This window comes from Hyperolius riggenbachi, chromosome 5 (assembly GCF_040937935.1).
Source record: "Hyperolius riggenbachi isolate aHypRig1 chromosome 5, aHypRig1.pri, whole genome shotgun sequence".
Taxonomy (NCBI): domain Eukaryota; kingdom Metazoa; phylum Chordata; class Amphibia; order Anura; family Hyperoliidae; genus Hyperolius; species Hyperolius riggenbachi.
The window spans coordinates 225,681,346-225,699,878 of record NC_090650.1 but is presented as its reverse complement, the minus strand read 5'-3'; the positions used below and the strand labels follow the sequence as shown (position 1 = coordinate 225,699,878).

Below are 18,533 nucleotides of genomic sequence, written 5' to 3'. Positions count from 1 at the left end.
ATTATTTACAGCATATTATATGCAACCAGCATTTTTTTTTACTAGACCAGCATTGGAAGGGTTAGACAAAGAGCTTTAAAGTTCCGTGGATAGAAATGCAGACGCATCCGAAGTTTAGATAGATACATTTAAGTAAACACAATGTAACAAGTGGTGAATGTTACACACTCTCTGGCTGTCCTCCAGCTCCTGCACAGTCAGAGAGTGTTTGTCACATTCCACACTTGTTACATTGTGTTTACTTAAAGAGGAACTCCAGTGAAAATAATGTAGTAAAAAAGTGCTTAATTCTTTACCATAATTCTGTATAAATGATTTAGTCAGTGTTTGCTCATTGTAAAATCTTTCCTCTCCCAGATTCACATTCTGACATGTATTACATGGTGACATTTTTACTGTGGACAGGTTATGTAGCTGCTCCTAGCTGTTTTGGCTGTTAGAGACAGCTGTAAACAGCTAATTCCTGTCTATGAACATTGTTACATTGTGGCAGTTTGCCCAGAGTACCGCGGTACTCAGAGCTTCTTGTGGGAGGGGTTTTAGCACAAAATCAGTCATACAGCGCCCCCTGATGGTCTGTTTGTGAAAATCATTATATTTCTCATGTAAAAGGGGGTATCAGCTACTGATTGGGATAAAGTTCAATTCTAGGTTGGAGTTTCTCTTTAAATGTATCTATCTAAGCTTCGGATGCGTTTGCATTTCTCTCCTCTGAACTTTAAAGCTCTATGTGTAACCCTTCCAATGCTGGTCTAGTAAAAAAAAAAAAAAAAACGCTGGTAGCATATAATGTGCTGTAAATAATGTTTTAGAGCAAAGTTGAAATGCAGGGTTATATTCCGCTTTAACAGTGAATGAATGTAATGTGCAGAATCTGAACAAACATATATTAAAGGTCACCTGAAGTTGGAGTGATGCTTGCATATTTATTTCCTTTTAGGCAATACCAGTTGCCTGGCAGTCCTGCTGATCCTCTGCTTCTAATACTTTTAGCCATAGGCCCTGAACAAGCATGCAGCAGATCAGGTGTTTCTGACATTATTGTCAGATCTGACAAGATTGGCTGCACGCTTGTTTCTGGTGTTATTCAAACCCTACTGTAGCCAAAGAGATCAGCAGGACTGCCAGGCAACTGGTATTTTTTAAATGCAAATACATATGGCAGCTTCTATATTCTTCTCGCTTCATGTTCCCTTAAAGGACACCTAAACTGAGGAGGTTATGAAGGCGGGCATATTTGTTTCCTTTTAAACAATACCAGTTGCCTGGCAGCCCTGCTGATCTCTTTGGCTGCAGTTGTGTCTGAATCACACACCTGAAACAAGCATGCAGCTAACCCAGTCAGACTTCAGTCAGAGCCCCTGATCTGTATGCTTGTTCAAGGTCTGTGGCTAAAAGTATTATAGACACAGGATCAGCAGGGCAACCAGGCAACTTATATTGTTTAAAAGGAAGCATTCATATCCCTCTAAGTTTGAGTGCACTTGAAGTATGATATGAAATGCATTGAGCAGTGGATAAGCTCAGTTGATCTGATTCATACTCATGACCTCTAGTGGGTAGGGAGTAGGACTATACCAAGCATAACAGAGCAGAGAATTTAGACCAGTGAAAAAGGAAGTGCTTTGTCAGATACAGAGCTTTATAGTAACAATACATCTCACTCTTTTACAGTTACTTATGTTATCCAGTGTAGACGTTATGTCCCACCAGCGCCACTGGTATTGAAGACAGCTTAAAATCTGTAATAAGTGTGTGCATGAGTGTGTGCGTCCCGACACTATAACTGTATCTCTTAGATTTGTTTTTGTTTGGAGGGGGGAGGGGGGAGGGCTAATGATGAATAGTCAGTTTTATTGTGGAACTACACTTCAATAGGAGTTTTACATGAAGAGGGGAGCAGTTCCTTGTCAGGTTACTATTTCCTATGTCCACATTAGAAAGATTTCCCTTTATTTCCTATTCCTTGTGTTCCTGTCTGTCAATAGCCCATGATGTGGTGCGTATCCTCTGTTCATTTAACCTGCAGATCATTGCAGAGTGGCTATATTTTACATAACTGTTATAAGCATTCTGCTAACAGAAATAACATGATCACTAGTTGGTGTATTTGTGCATCTTCAGTCGTTTCCTTTCCTGTAGCCAGCAGGGCTATGTGGGATACATCGGAAGCAGACTATTTGGGTGAATGCAGCTACTGGACAATTTGGACACTGCTATTGAGTATAATCAGAGGCGTAACTAGGGCTTTCAGTGCAGTTTATGCGCCCCCCTCCCCCCATGGTGGCAAAGAGCAAAGAAGGGGCATGGCTCTGCATCAGAATGTGAGCGTGGTCATCGGTGCTGCTATACAAATACATAATAATATGGTCGAAAATTAGACTATGACTATGGTAAGATTGGAGTGTGAGCTCTTCTGAGTGACCTGACTATGTACTCTGTAAAGTGCTGCAGAAGATGTCACTGCTATAAATACAGAGACATGACAGAGAACATTTCCATGGCGCTTTTCTCCTGTTGGACTCAAAGCACCAGAGCTGCAGCCACTTTTTGATTACTTTTCATTTATAAAAAGTGCATTAAAAATGCTAAAACATAGTGCAGGCAGAAAAAAAAAACAATGAAATGTTATATTGCACTGCCCTTTTTAGGGCTTATTCTCTGCTTGTAAGTTTTACATGAACATTTTAACCACTTCAGGATCACAGGTTTTTTCCCTTAAAAACCAAAACAACTTTCACTTTTCAGCGCTCCTCCCATTCATTCAGTGATAACTTTATTGTTACTTATCACACTGAAATGATCTATACAGTGGGTTGCAAAAGTACTCGGCCCCCTTGAAGTTTTCCACATTTTTTCATATTACTGCCACAAACATGAATCAATTTTATTGGAATTCCACATGAAAGACCAACACAAAGTGGTGTACACGTGAGAAGTGTAACGAAAATCATACATGATTCCAAACATTTGAGTGCAGTCAGTTGCCTATAGACATTGCCTGATGAGTGCTAATGACTAAATAGAGTGCACCTGTGTGTAATCTAATGTCAGCACAAATACAGCTGCTCTGTGAGGGCCTTAGAGGTTGTCTAAGAGAATATTGGGAGCAACAACACCGTGAAGTCCAAAGAACACACAAGACAGGTCAGGGATCAAGTTATTGAGAAATTTAAAGCAGGCTTAGGCTACAAAAAGATTTCCAAAGCCTTGAACATCCCACGGAGCACTGTTCAAGCGATCATTCAGAAATGGAAGGAGTATGGCACAACTGTAAACCTATCAAGACAAGGCCATCCACCTAAACTCACAGGCCAAACAAGGAGAGATCTACAGCTCAGGTGGGAGACTCTGTCCATAGGACAACTATTAGTCATGCACAGTACCACCCGTGCTAGGTAGCATGTGACAGCTACTGTATGGGGGCAGAAGAGGAAAGAGAGAGACCCTCCAGGAGAGATGGGAGTCGGCTCTCCACCAATCAGGCACCTGTAGGCAGAGCCGGGACAAGGTCCTCCAGCACCCAAGGCTGAGACACCAAAGTGCGCCCCTCCATCCCGGCCTCCCCAGCCGTCACACACTGATTGCTATTAGACTAAGAGGCGCCAAAGGGCCCACAACCTCCTCAACACCTTAATATCTAGTTATATGGCTTGCAGTCACTGCCATGTATCCCCTTTTCTTATTTCTTTCTGATTCAAACACAATTAGAAATGACAGCTGAATGAATTTTGCGCCCCCTCCTACACTGCGCCCTGAGGCTGGAGCCTCTCCAGCCTATGCCTCGGCCCGGCCCTGCCTGTAGGCTTGTGCTTCGGCCTTGCACAGTCCGATCAGCACTCCAGTCCACACTGAAAAGTCCCTGCGTGATTCAGCCAGGCCTCCAGCACTGACTCAAATGTCCCGGGGCTCCAGTGACAGCATCCTGCATGTGTAAGCCGCGTGCACAGCAAGTAATGACGTTCGCTGGCACCAGCTGCTCTCGGGCAGACTCAAGCAGAGAGGAGATTTAAAAAAAAACTAATGCGGCTGGGCGCTCTTAGGGAGTCAGCGCCCGGGGGCACATGTCCTACCCCGCCTACCCCAAGCTACGCCCCTGAGTATAATACTAATTAGCCGCAAATGGGTGCTATATCAGTGGCTACAGAAAGCAGTTTGTAATGGCTACAGAATTAAATAGCACAGCAGCACACTTGGTACCCTAAAAAGTAAAGCAGTTGTAGCAGAATGCATAAATACAAAAATTAGGAACTACAGCAAATTGGTTACAGCGGCTACAGCAATAAATAGTAGCTGCCATGCACTTGGTATCAGCAAAGCAAAGCCGCTGGAGGGGGGGGGGGTGTTGGGCATGGGGGTTTGTGTTAGGCATAGGTAGGGGTGGGTTAGTCAAAGGAGTAGGTAGTATAAGATGAAGTTTGATCCAGGGAGTTCACATGAAGCGATAGTAGGATGTTATTTTACCATTGTTATTATTTAGCATTTATTCTAGATTTGGTTGGTTAATCCAAACTTCTGCTTCCCAGGTAGGGATAAATGGCTGATTAGGATACGTTTCTCATCACTAGTCATTAACATATACTGACAGGATTGGATTCCTTTGACTCAGCATATATTACCACATATATTGCATGACAGTATTGCCAACTCATTATTGATTGCAAATTAGTTTTATCCGTATTAGGCCTCTTGCACACTGCAAGCAATTCAGATTCAGATTCCGCTTTTTAATCTGTTTTTACTTCCGATTCAGATTCAGATTTGCAGTTTGCTCCCTGCACACTGCAAATCTGAATCTGAATCGGAGGTAAAAACTGATTAAAAAGCGGAATCTGAATCTGAATTTCTTGCAGTGTGCAAGAGGCCTTATGTGGCATATGATGTGCTCTAGTAAATGTAAGAGCCTATGGGCCATATGCAATTTATGTTTTCTCCTAAGTTTTCTCGTAGGAGGTCATTTTTCATCCTATGTTTAAAATAACTTATTAGCACTCTACAATTGAAATAATACTAAAAAGTAGGTGAACAAGTACTGTCAAAACTATTCTGGATATTTTCTTGCTTGCTGGTGGCTTGAAAGGTATTTTAGTGATAAAGTATGAAAATATTATCTTGGAGAAAACTTAGGAGAAAAAGTGAATTGCATATGGCCCTATAGCCAGTAGTTCTGTAAAGGGATAAGACAAAATCTTACCTGTTCATACCAGCTGCTGATACTCTTTTGTAATCATGCAGATGTAGCAGGTGCATGTTAGTGGTCATTGTGATGTTTGGCTGCATTATAATGAAGTATTTCAAATAAGGTTAGAGAATCACAGCTGAGCTCCAGGCTACAATTCATTAGTCCAGAGGACCATGACCAAAGAACATTGACTGGAAAAAATGCACCATTGCCTCTCTGGAGTGACTGTCATCATCATTCCTTTCTTCATAGTTCTTTAAATGCCTCTTCACTATATCTCATATAAATGATAAAGTCTGCCTACAAGCAGGACACACAAGAATATTTTGGTTCCGTCAAACTGAACTTTTGTAAAATTATATAGCAAAGATCTTTTGACTGACCAATACTCAGGCCAGGATTATGCTTTGAAGTAATCTGACTCTTAAAGAGACACTGAAGTCTCTTAAAAATCCGTTTTTTATTACAAAATTCTCTTTAACATATTAGCCCTACCTAAACCGCTGCATCCCCGCTGCTGTAATCTTTCTAAATCCCCCCTGGGGGGCAATCCGGGCAGCGCTTCCGTTAGAGGCAGAGCTATGAGCCGCAGCTCTGCCTCTCAGTGCGTCTGTCAGCCCGGATCGCCGCCTCTCCCCGCCCCTCCCAGTCTTCCTTCACTGAGAGGGGTGGGGGAGAGGAGGAGATACGCGCTGACAGACACATGTAGAGGCAGAGCTGCAGCTCATAGCTCTGCCATACACGGAAGCGCATAGGGCAGCAAAATCCACCACCAAGAATGTTGTGGATTTTGCGGGGGAGAGGGAGAAGGGAGTTAGGGAGGATTTAGATAGATTACAGCTGTGGGGATGGTCCGGTTTAGGTAGGGCTAATATGTTAAAGAGGATTTTGTAATAAAAAAAGGATTTTTAAGAGACTTCAGTGTCTCTTTAAATAGATGCAAATGTCAAAGCACCATGTAAATGACAACATGAACTATACAAAGAAGACTTTAGTGTAAACATGCTGAATGAGGGAATAGTCTTAAGGTGCCAATACATTACTTGATTTGCGGCATCGATATCCATCTGATTCGATCAAGATGATCGATGCTGGCAGAGATTGATGCCATCATTTAGACTGATTTCCAACGCAAATCGATCAAAACAATCGACTTGACGTGCTGGAAAGATCTTGACTGAAAAAAGCTCGGTTGGGTGTGTGGTGGTAGCGTCGTTCAATTTCCCGATGACTGAGAGAGTTGACAGACCCTTGGCTGGTCTCCCCATGTAAACCCCCAAGCCCATGGTGAGTGTTGCAGGCTCACTTATCTGCTGGTGTGCCTCCTCCTGTGTCCAAGCATCTTTCTCCATGGCTGTTGGTGTACCGTGTGACAATGCTACATGTATTGACACTACGTCCATGTGTCGGGATCATGGGGTATAGGTGCCCACATCGGCCATGGAGAAAGACACAGGAGAGCCTACAACACTCACCGCGGGCCTGGGTGTGCACAATATATGGGGAAGACCTGGGGGGGTCTGGCAGGTGGAGATGAATAAACAGATTTCCAATAGATTCCATACTGTGATCTATTGGAAATCTTCCAGTGTTCCCTTTTGTTCCCTTTGCTTCCACTCCTGTGTCTCCATTGAGCCCTTCCTCACCCCTGTGCCCCCCTGTGCTATTTATTTTCCACCAACAATTTCCTATACAACTCTAACAAGTTCTAATTTTTCCTCTCTTTCAATGTAAAAGTAACATCCTTGCGATGGGCATGTGGTTTGTTTGGGAGAGTTGTTCGTAAGTTGGGATGTTTGTAATCTGAGAACTTACCTGTACTTAGAATCAATGACCCAGAACAGGCGTACAGACTTGGAATATGTTGACCCTTGTTTAACATGCATCTGAAACCACGCAGTGACAATGACACCTGTGCAAACATAAAAGTAAAAGAAATTTGGCAAGACCACTGTCCATATCTAATGATAGCTTTAGTTTATTCTGTGCTCAATGTTTGAATGTATTATATTCAGTTATGCAGAGAAGATTGGATGAGTCAGGATATATTTCCTTGATTTACTAAATATAAACATGTGAAAACAACTTCTGCAGTGAAGAAAAAATAAAAACACCTACTTATTCAAATGTTAGTGGAAAATTACTTCTAATGTAATATATTAAACAAAAGGAAATACAACATTTAATGTGGCATTTACAAAGGTTTGGGCGCTGATCCAGCTTATTTTTTTTTTCTTAAGGTCTCAGAATCTAATTGACTCATTAGACCTTAATCCTTGTCAGATAAAGGCAATTCCAGAGCTTAATTCTCTAACACTTGTAGCTACTTAGACTTCCTGCTTACAGTTTCCACTATTTGGAATGTCATTAAGATACACAAGCTATTTTATAATGCAATGTTGGGAAAATTACCTTTGTGAGACTAATGGTGCTGCCTAGATCGGAATGTTTAAAAATAATAATTACAAAAAGAGACACAAGTTTTCAACATCCCTAAATATTCAAAATTAAAAAAAAAAGTGTTAAGGAATTTAAAGGAGAATATTGTCTCCATATTCCAGCTGTCATAGACCATATATTTTTTGCATCTATTGATTGCCTTCTCCTTTGCATCCATAATAAAAATAATCACAGGGTAGAATATAATATTGCACACTTAGTGTAGCAAAAAGGAAAACACATCAATAATTTCATTACTAAAATACATATAAAAACAAGCTTATCACTCCACATATGTAGTAATGACGGCTGAGTTTACAGGAGAATATAAAGAGTCAAGGAGCAGTTATATCACCCCTTGTGGTATTGCAAAAGTATTGGATAGACCTACAGATCTCAACAGTCAGTGTCAACAGGTAATTAAAAATGCCCGCTGCTGTGAGAGAACAATGTCCAAAGTTCAAATATGTAATGTCAAAGGTAAAACAGTAAGTGATGCAAGTTTGCGAAACCGGTCGGGAAGGAGGCAAGTGGGCGGCACCTATAGACCTTTTCCCATTGTCTGGTTAACTCAAACATGCATTTTGATACCGGAGTTACCTATGCATGGGCCCCATATGTACTGCTTTGTTTTTTGTCTATTTTATCTTATTTTAGTTTAGTTATTGTCATTACACTGTTTTGGAGAATAAGGCCCGGTTCACATTAGCGTTCCCTGTCCAGATCCGCCTGATCGGATCCAGACTGTATACTGTACAAATGGAACGTATGTTCCGCATAGCAATGCAAAGGCTATGCGGGCGTTCACACGCGTCCGTCCCGTACAGTACGGAGCCGGACCAGATCCGGACTCCGGACACTTTTCCAACATGCGCTATTTTTTGGTCCGGCTCATCCGGCCCACGCACCCGGACCGGAGCCTGACTGCACCATCCGGAAACAGAAAACCAATGGGAAACGGAAGCACAGAACACACTGGCTACAAACACCTGACGTTCTACCCCACTTCCTATGCGTATTCTAGTGGCGATTTTGGATGGGGGCACATGGGCAAGCATTTTGGAGTGGAGCAGCAGTGATTTTTAACGTGCTGGAGCTGTTGGCAGTATGTCGGAGGTAGAGGTGAGGCCTATACAGCGGAGGACCTGATTCCACAGGTGCACCTTCTGCTGACCTCCCAGACCCCAACATTTTTATTTATTTCTACTCTCTTTTGCTAAACTGATCCGGATCGCATCCTGATGTACACCTGATGCAACCTGACCGGATCTGGATCGGATCAGAACCGTACGGTTCTGATCCGATCCGGATCCGGTCAGGTCATCCGGTCCATTTGGCAGAGAAACGCAAGTGTGAACGGGGCCTAAAGCAGTCTTGTTACCACCTGTGGAACTTCCTGGGAGTAATGCCTTGATGTTCCTTTGATGATTACCACCACCATGGGAAGTGTCTTGAGCCTATATACAACCTTATAGGGTACATATTATTTCAGCGCCACTCAGTTCGGCGCGGTGAGAGCTGAATGACGGCTTTCCCCACTGCCGCTAAACTCAGAGGCTGCATTAAACCCTATTCCCCCACCGAGTTGTCACAACTCAGAGGGAGATGTAATTCGGGGTCTGGCAGGTGCCAGAGCCTCGAAATACCGGTACGCGGGTCGCGCATCATAGCATTGCTGCTATGACGGCGCCCAGCTTCGTCGCTCGACTCTCAGAGCCACGCGCCGAAATTAACTGATTCGCAACCTTGTAATGTGGGTTGTTGGTATCTGGTAAGCCTCATTTCCTATATTGGTGATGGTGAACACGTTTGAGACAGCTTTGGACACCATTTGGTGATTTGACTTCATTCATAATCCTTTTTATGATTGTGGAGACCTGTGCTATTTCCCCTTTGATATTAACCACTTTGTCCTCCTTGACGTATAAAAACGTCAAGGAGGACAGGCGCGCTCCCGCGCGCTCCCGCGGCCGATTGCGCGCGTGCACGCGCACTCCCGGCCGCGGAGTCGGTAGCCACAGAATCAATGTATCGGGCTGGGGAGCCCGATCATTGATTCCTCTCCCCCGCTGAAAAAGCGACAGCTTCTCTCGGAAGCTTCGCTCTTTCTGAAGCTGTGTCCTTCTAAGCGTACATTGTACGCTTAGAGTGACGTCATGTAAAAAAAATCGAGATTGCCATCTTGTGGCCAAAAAGTAAAACTACATGTAAATGCCCCAAAACATTACAATACACCAATATTTCCCCAAATAAAACACTTTTAAAACCCACCCTCCCAAAAATGCCCACATAAAATGTTTAATAAAAAAAAACAAAAAAAACATTACTATAAAAAAAACAAAAACACATAAATATTTACCTAAGGGTCTAAACTTTTTAAATATCTATGTAAAGATGAAATATTTCTCTCTATTTTTTTTTTATAAGCTTGTAAATAGTGATGTATGCAAAACGGAAAAAATGCTCTTTTATTTCCAAATAAAATATTGTCGCGATACATTGTGATAGGGACATAATTTAAATGGTGAAATAACCGTGACAAATGGGCAATAACAATACGTGGGTTTTAATTATGGAGGCATGTATTATTTTAAAACTATAATGGCCGAAAACTGACAAATAATGAATTTTTTCATGTTTTTTCTTATTCTTCCTGTTAAAATGCATTTACAGTAAAGTGGCTCTTAGCAAAATGTACCCCCCAAAGAAAGCCTAATTGGTGGCGGAAAAAACAAGATATAGATCTGTTCATTGTGATAAGTAGTGATAAAGTTATAGGCTAATGAATGGGAGGTGAACATTGCTCGGATGCATAAGCTGAAAACGACTGAGATGTTAAGTGGTTAAATATTTATAGCCTATGTTTTTAAGATCTAGTGATAAAAACAGATGGTGGATGAGATGGTATCAATATCAAGTTGATGTAAATTGTATGAACTATATGCAATCAAATCCATTGCCTATATCTAGTAATAACTAATTATGTTTGATATCCAAATATAATCTGTGATGTAGTCTAGAAACCCATCCAATCAAAACCATAAGAGAAAATGATCTTAAACATGTCTAAAATATACTGGCCCATATGCAATTAACTTTTCTCCTTAGTTTTCCCCTAAGTAATATTCTCCCAATAAAATGCCCTTTAAACCACCAGCAAACAAGAAAATACATCAAATAATTTTGTTAGTACATTTTGACCTATTTTTGGTACTTCTTCAATTGAAAAGTCATTTATAAGGGAAGATTAAAAATTATCTCCTAGTCGGAAGCTCAGGAGAAAAAGTTAATTGCATATGGACTGAGAAGTCTTTTGCAGCAGGTGAATGTAACTTACTATTTCTTTTCAATCTGCAAAAAGTTATGACGTTTTAGCATGTGCTTACATGGCAACAGTTTATCGTCAGGGTATGACGAGTCATGCTGCCAATGTTTTTAATAAGAAAAATATAACAAGGCTAGTATTTTTCCAAGAAGTGGTGGACTGGCCACCCTTCCACCAATTTATGAGTATAAATAAATACAATAGGAGATAGTGTAAAGCAAGGGTCCCCAACCTTTTCCGGCCCGGGGACCACTTTCTGACCAAATTTTTCTCCGGGGCCCTAGTGGACAGTGTCGTGCACAGCGGGTTACGGGGGGGGGGGGGGCATAGCTAGCATAGTTGCCCCAGTATAGGGAGTTTAGTTGCCCCAGTATGGCTAGTACAGTTACCCCGTATAGCTAGTATAGTGCCCAGTAAAGCTAATATAGTGCCCAGTAAAGCTAATATAGTGCCCAGTGTAACTAGTATAGTGCCCAGTATAGGTAGGTAGTGCCCCAGTATAGCTAGTATAGTGCCCAGTATGGGTAGGTAGTGCCCCAGTATAGCTAGTAAAGTGCCCAGTATAGCTAGTATGCCCCAGTATAGTTAGTATGCCCCAGTATAGCTAGTATAGTGCCCCAGTATAGCTAGTATAGTGCCCCAGTATAGCTAGTATAGTGCCCCAGTATAGCTTTTATGCCCCAGTATAGCTAGTAAAGCCCCAGTACGGCTAGTATAGTGCCCAGTATAGCAAGTATAGTGCCTCAGTATAGCTAGTATGCCTCAGTATAGCTAGTATAGTGCCCCAGTATAGCTAGTATGCCCCAGTATAGCTAGTATGCCCCAGTATAGCTAGTATGCCCCAGTATAGCTAGTATAGTGCCCCAGTATAGTCAGTATAGTGCCCACTACGCATAGTATAGTGCCCTAGTATAGCAAGTATAGTGCCCTAGTATAGTGCCCCAGTATAGCAAGTATAGTGCCCTAGTATAGTGCCAAGTATAGCAAGTATAGTGCACCAGTATAGCAAGTATAGTGCCCCAGTATAGCAAGTATAGTGCCCCAGTATAGCAAGTATAGTGCCCTAGTATACTGCCCCAGTATAGCAAGTATAGTGCCCCAGTATAGCAAGTATAGTGCCCTAGTATAGTGCCCCAGTATAGCAAGTATAGTGCCCCAGTATAGCAAGTATAGTGCCCTAGTATAGTACCCCAGTATAGCAAGTATAGTGCCCCAGTATAGCAAGTATAGTGCCCTAGTATAGCGCCCCAGTATAGCAAGTATAGTGCCCTAGTATAGCGCCCCAGTATAGCAAGTATAGTGCCCCAGTATAGCAAGTATAGTGCCCCAGTATAGCAAGTATAGTGCCCCAGTATAGCAAGTATAGTGCCCTAGTATAGTGCCCCAGTATAGCAAGTATAGTGCCCCAGTATAGCAGCCCCCACCTCCCCCCCCCGCGGCTGCCGCTGCAGTTACCTTGGCCGGCGGTCTCTCATATTCCCCTCTCTCTCTCTTCCCAGCGTGTGAGTCACAACAGCGCACCCTGCGGCTGCTGTGATAGAGAGGGAGGAAGCAGGAAGGAGAGAGCGGTTCCCATAGTAACGGCACGCCGCTACAGGAGGCCGCTCTTTCTCTCCTGCTTCCTCCCTCTCTATCACAGCAGCCGCAGGGCGCGCTGTTGTGACTCACACGCTGGGAAGAGAGTAAAGGGGAATATAAGAGACCACGCGGCCGCCAAAGGTAACAGCAGCGGCGGCCGCGGAGGGGCGGGGCGGTGGGGGCAGACAAGAGGACAGTCCCGCGGCCCAACTGAAAACGTCCTGCGGACCACCAGTGGGCCGCGGACCACAGGTTGGGGATCCCTGGAGTAAAGGACATTCCAGTTTAATTATCCCAATTAAATAAAGAAAAATAATCCATCAAATTCACAATTTTTTTTAATTTAATTAACTCATAAAAATTATGTGAAATTATCTCCCTATATGGCATCAGGGCCCTTCATTCTTAAAGGGACAAAACCTGACAGTGTTGATCATACAACATACAGGCTTTTTTTGTATATTTACTGTATGTGTGTGTTCACCTACTTTCACACTGACACTTTACATTGCATTGCAAAAGACAGTGTAATCGCATAGCAAATGTGATGCAGTTATATTGTAGTGGTATAGTCACATCTGTACGATAGTGGTTCAGCAGATTCCATTGGAATAATGTGAGGCATCCTGTGCATTACTGGAGGACATGCACATTTACAGTTATGGTGTAAGCATATACATGTAATGTAAGTTTCACTGTATGCCTCATATCACAAGCCGGACACACGTGGGACTTTTCACCTTTGTTGTGATCCTGTTTATCCAGGATATGCAATACAATGCCTCACTGTGGAACTAGCGTTAAAGTATACATCCGAGGAGTATAAAACTAAAAAAAAAATCCCCTTACCTGGGGCTTCGTCCAGCACCTGGCAGACGTCCTGTGCCTTCGCCGCAGCTCCGCTTTCCGCCGGTGGCCCAAAGTCCCCTCTGGTCCCAGAGGCCTACTTGAGTTCCAGTGCGCGTCTCACGTAGTCATGCTGACATCATCCGGACTGTACTGCGCAGGCGCAGTAGCTCTGCGCCTGTGCATTACAGTCCGGATGACGTCAGTGCGACTCAGTAAGCCGTATGGTGAAGCACAGGGGAAGCTGACCTGGAAGACGGCTTCTCCACCGGAGGGGACCGGAAGCCACCGGAGCTGCGACAAGGGCACAGGATGGCTGCCAGGGTCTGGATGAAGCCCCAGGTAAGGGGATTTTTTATTTTTATACTCCTCCTACCTTCGCTTTAACCCTCCTGGCGGTATAAAAAATTCCGCCAGGAGGTAGTGCAGCAGTTTTTTTTTTTAATCATGTAGCGAGCCCAGGGCCTTCGGCGATCTCCGATCAGGAAATCCCGTTCAAAGAACGGGATTTCCTCGAGGGCTTCCCCCATCGCCATGGCGACAGGGTGGGATGACGTCACCGACGTCGGGACATCATTGGGAGTCCCGAACCACCCCTCAGTGCTGCCTGGCACTGATTGGCCAGGCAGCGCACAGGGCCTGGGGGGGGGGCCGTGTGGCGCGACGGATAGCGGCGATCAAACACGGGGCGGCGGCGATCGGCGTGCTGACGCAGCTAGCAAAGTGCTAGCTGCGTGCAGCAAAAAATAAAAAATAAACAAATCGGCCCAGCAGGGCCGGAGAGAACCTCCTGCGCGACTATGTTCGGGGTTACCGCCAAGGAGGTTAAAGAGCCTATTCAGTCTAAATTTTACAATTTTTTGCCATAGTGCCCCTTTTAGTAATTGAGATTGTGATTTGCAGATTCTAGTGGGCCCTAGCCCTTAGACAATCTTAGCAAACTTTTACATTATAGATGTTGAATAATAACAGTCACATGACCTATCAGCATCATTTTGGTGGTATGGTGGCCCAGAACCATCAGAACATTATGCTTTTCATGTTCATGTCCTATTCCCCACAGTGATTAATGAGTTACAACATCAGAAAGTCATGACTTACTTTTTTACTGCAAAAGCACATAGATGATTTGAATAGTTGTACAGACACTATTATTTACTATTATGATTACTGTGCATATAAACATCTTTTGCTACTTATAAACAACACTGCATGGAAATATAACCTATGTTTTACTTTTTATTATTTCACCACAAATCAGTTCCAGAAAAATTATAACGTAAATCTATCCTTGCAAGAGTTGGGAAAGTAGAGAAAACTATTACAAATCTCTTAATGAGATGCAGTCTGGCTTAATAACTCATCTGAGAGGATTAGAAATTGGGTTTTAGCGATAAACAAACTAGACCTAATTTACTAATGAGTGATCAAGCATCAGTCATCAATCATAAGTGACCCTGAAAAATGGCCTTCACAAGATTAGAATAAATGCATAACCATGCGAACGCATGCATGTGATGTGACAATCACTAATTTACTCTAGTCATTCAGCAACCCTCGTTGTTATCCCTTTCCTCCTCATAGATCTCAATGTTAGTAATGGGTTTACAACAGGTAATCTTTTAAACATTGCTGTAGGCTATATTAAGTGTATTAATCATATGAACATTTTGAAGCCTGTGAGGTTAAAGTAATTAACTTGTAGCAAATAGACTTATTTTTTATACCTTCTAATTGCATTCTAAAGCTGTTGTTGAATCTTAAAATCATTAAATATAATATACTTTTTTTTACGTTACAAAATAAAGTTCTGCCTCCCATTTTTGACTGCTTAGTTAAATTGTGTTAGTAATAATAATAATCCGAACATTTATATAGCGCTTTTCTCCTGGTGGACACAAAGCGCTCAAGAGCTGCAGCCACTGGAACGCGCTCAGGAGGCCACCCTGCAGTGTTAGGGAGTCTTGCCTTGAACTCCTTACTGAATAGGTACTTGACCTAGCCAGGATTCGAACCCTGGTCTCCCATGTCAAAGGCAGAGCCCTTAACCAGTACTCTATTCAGCCATGCACAGCATTTTGTCTGTACTTTATTCTTTAAATACCTTGAAAGGACCCGACTTGCTGGGCTTGTAGCTCTATTTCCTGTTGAAATGACATGCAATTTTATTGAAAAGATCACCTGACCCCCACTAACCTGCTCCCTCCGCTGATAAATTTAGGGAACTCCCGCACATAAACATTTGATAAAGGATAAATATGTGCCTGGTATTGATCAAGCATTAAATAGTGGCCCCTCTTCCCCCATAATTAATTATTTGTTATTTTACTGTGCAACCCCCTTTCTCCTTTTCTCAAAAACATTTCTCGGTACTGTTGCAACAGGTTTTCCATAGGAAAAGCTACACCTGTGAGCAGTGCTAGTCTGGGCAGGTTTTGTTTTAATAGACAACCATTTCTAAACAGCTGGGGAGAAATCAAACTGCACTGATTAAAAATATAAGTCTCACAATCTGCTTCATTCTTCATGATGTGCAGTTAAATAAATCCCACCCAAGTATCCTGATTGGCTGCTCTGGGCACTGCCCCTGTTTTTTTTATTTTTTGGACTATAAATTAGCCCCAAGATACTGTATCAGCATACTAACATAAGATACTTAATAAGAAATATAATCCATAACTGCTTATTACTAATGTATATGCACAATTGCACATATGTGTGATGCTTCTTCCCTCCCCTTAATACCCTATTTAATTACAAGTTTCATATCTATTGTTGATGGTTCCACAGCAATGTTTTATTTGTCATTCTTGCGAAAACAAGGTGGATGAACTTTATTTTGTGATCGCCTGTTTGTCTTTTATTCTTGGATGAATATTTATATTTACTCTGGTAGCCAGAAATGCCATGATGGTTTATATGTATTGTCTACATTTTCTCTCATATACCTTTTTCTTCAATTATTTTAATTTCAGCATCACTGTTTTCTATGCTGTCAACACTTGTGCACATATCAGGTTTCCTGGAATATTTATATTAACGTGTGGTTATATATTTTCTATATTTCAACCTATGCATAATCTTGGAATAAAAGGGGGGGGGAGGGGTGATGATATAAAGAATGATGAAATGCTCAGGTGGCCTATTACCTTTTTTCAGACACCAAAAGGCCCTTTGTTTAATCTGCGAGTGAAAGAGCCCCTGTCAGATAGGAGACTGATGAACAGTTTTCATTAGACAATTGATTACTCGGCTGTGCAGACCTTAGAGCAGTAACACCAGGGTAAGGTCAATGTACTGCAAAGACTGAGATACAGGACCAGACGATTCCTGATGCATTGCTGCAACAGCTTTATATGAAAATAGTCTTATTTCTCAGATAAGAACATTTGCTTTTGCAACGTTATGCTACACCAGAAAACACACATAACATATATCACCACATTCACTTACTATTCATTTCAAGGAGAGCAGATTGTGTTATTTTATCTCTGAACCAGTGCAAGAAGAGGTAAACTGTATTATGAGACTTAATGAATAAGGCAGTGCAATCAGCAATAAGGAGGTGCAAAGAGTGGTAAATCAGAAAGGCTGATGCTTAATTTTACTATTAGATTAGAGTATGATGAAGTCTGATTGGTTTCTATTGGTTACCGTGCTTCTCAATTTGCTGTGTAAATGTGTTTGAAAATTATTGTATATCTGTTACGAATTTCAGGACATCGTTGACCTTGTCACCAGTGGTTGGCGTGGGCTCTCCCAGGGTGCGGAGTCTAAGTGGCTACGGGTCTTCACTAGAGCACCCCACAAGGGATGTTAGGCCGTTACCCCTAGTGAGTAACGGATTATTTTAGCTGCCTATTAGCCACCAGGTCGCAGCCCCTGGGATTGCCCCACTGGAGACAGAGAGAACAACGGTCCACTTGAGAGAGGCTCCCTATGCTTTAGGAATTCATTCATTTGGCACTGCAATTGGCCTGATGAAGCGGGCTGCGACCCGTGAAACGCGTTGCCGCTTGTGCTAATAAAAATCTTTTGTAATAACTTGCAGAGATTTCGTCTTTGAGGTAAGCTACCTCAAAATTCTTACTTATTTTATTATTCTTACTTATTTTAGTCGTTTTTAAACGTTTTTATCATCCCAGGGCGCCTCTTTCCTCCGCTTGTGCTAAGTATACCCCCGAACAGACTCTGTTCGAGGGGTGGGGATACGCCACTAGTGGGTCTCCACAGTGGTGGTCACAACCTTTTTCCACTAAGAGAGCGACCGTTCCTCCGGTCCTGGCCAGGACCACCCCGAGTGGAGTCGGGTTTATTGTCTCCACCTGCTTCCTGTGGTTGGTTGCCCCCAGCAACCCTCCTTTGTGAGTAGTGCTTTTATTCCTTCCATTACCTTGGTGTTTTAACATATTGCACTACTGGGCTCCCGTTTTTTGTCTCCTGTGTCTTTTCCCATAGGGTGCTGCATCACCCCTACCACTACTGTCCACTTGAGAGGTTCAGGAAAAAGCGTAGTCGGGTACAGGTCAAGGTCAGGGCAGGCAGCAGACAAGCAGGAATGGAATAATCTTAACGGTAAACAGGCTGAGGTCGGGACAGGCGGCAAGTATCGTAAGCCAGGAACAGGCAAAGCCAGCAACAGGCAATCAGAAGTCAAGACAAGGCTCCAGCGGCTACTGGCACCAAGCTGATCAGAAGAAACAGCATGGAATGCCACTCACTCACTCACTCATGCAGCTCACTTAAATACCAAATTTGAAATTGGCGCCGAAGCGCATACGCATGCTCGCTAATGTGGACACTCATACGCGTGTGCACACAGTAACAGCCCACAGGAAACCACCAAATGACATAAAAGATAGCGGGCGATTGTGCGCGCGCGTAGCTGCACGTGTACGCAACCGCCGGCGACAGGTACTGTAACAATATCCTTTAAAATGTTAATGGTAATCAGTCTCCCTGTGTCAGTGCTCATTAGAATGGGGTGTGTCAATTTTATAAAAATAAGGAATATCACTTTAGAGCATATGTCTGTGGTAGGATATGTTTATTTGGGTAATAGCATATCCAGCTGAATTTATTTTGCAGTACTAGTAGACTAGTACAAGTGCACTGCTGACAGTTCATTTCATCCTACAACACAAACAAGTGTCATGTTATTAG

General features: G+C 42.7%; 1 protein-coding gene across 2 annotated transcripts in view; it reads left to right on the top strand.

Moving 5' to 3' along the window:
• GABBR2 (gamma-aminobutyric acid type B receptor subunit 2) overlaps positions 1-18,533 on the top strand; it is an 842,117-nt gene that overhangs the window by 152,821 nt on the left and 670,763 nt on the right. The gene's annotated exons all lie outside the window — the stretch shown is intronic.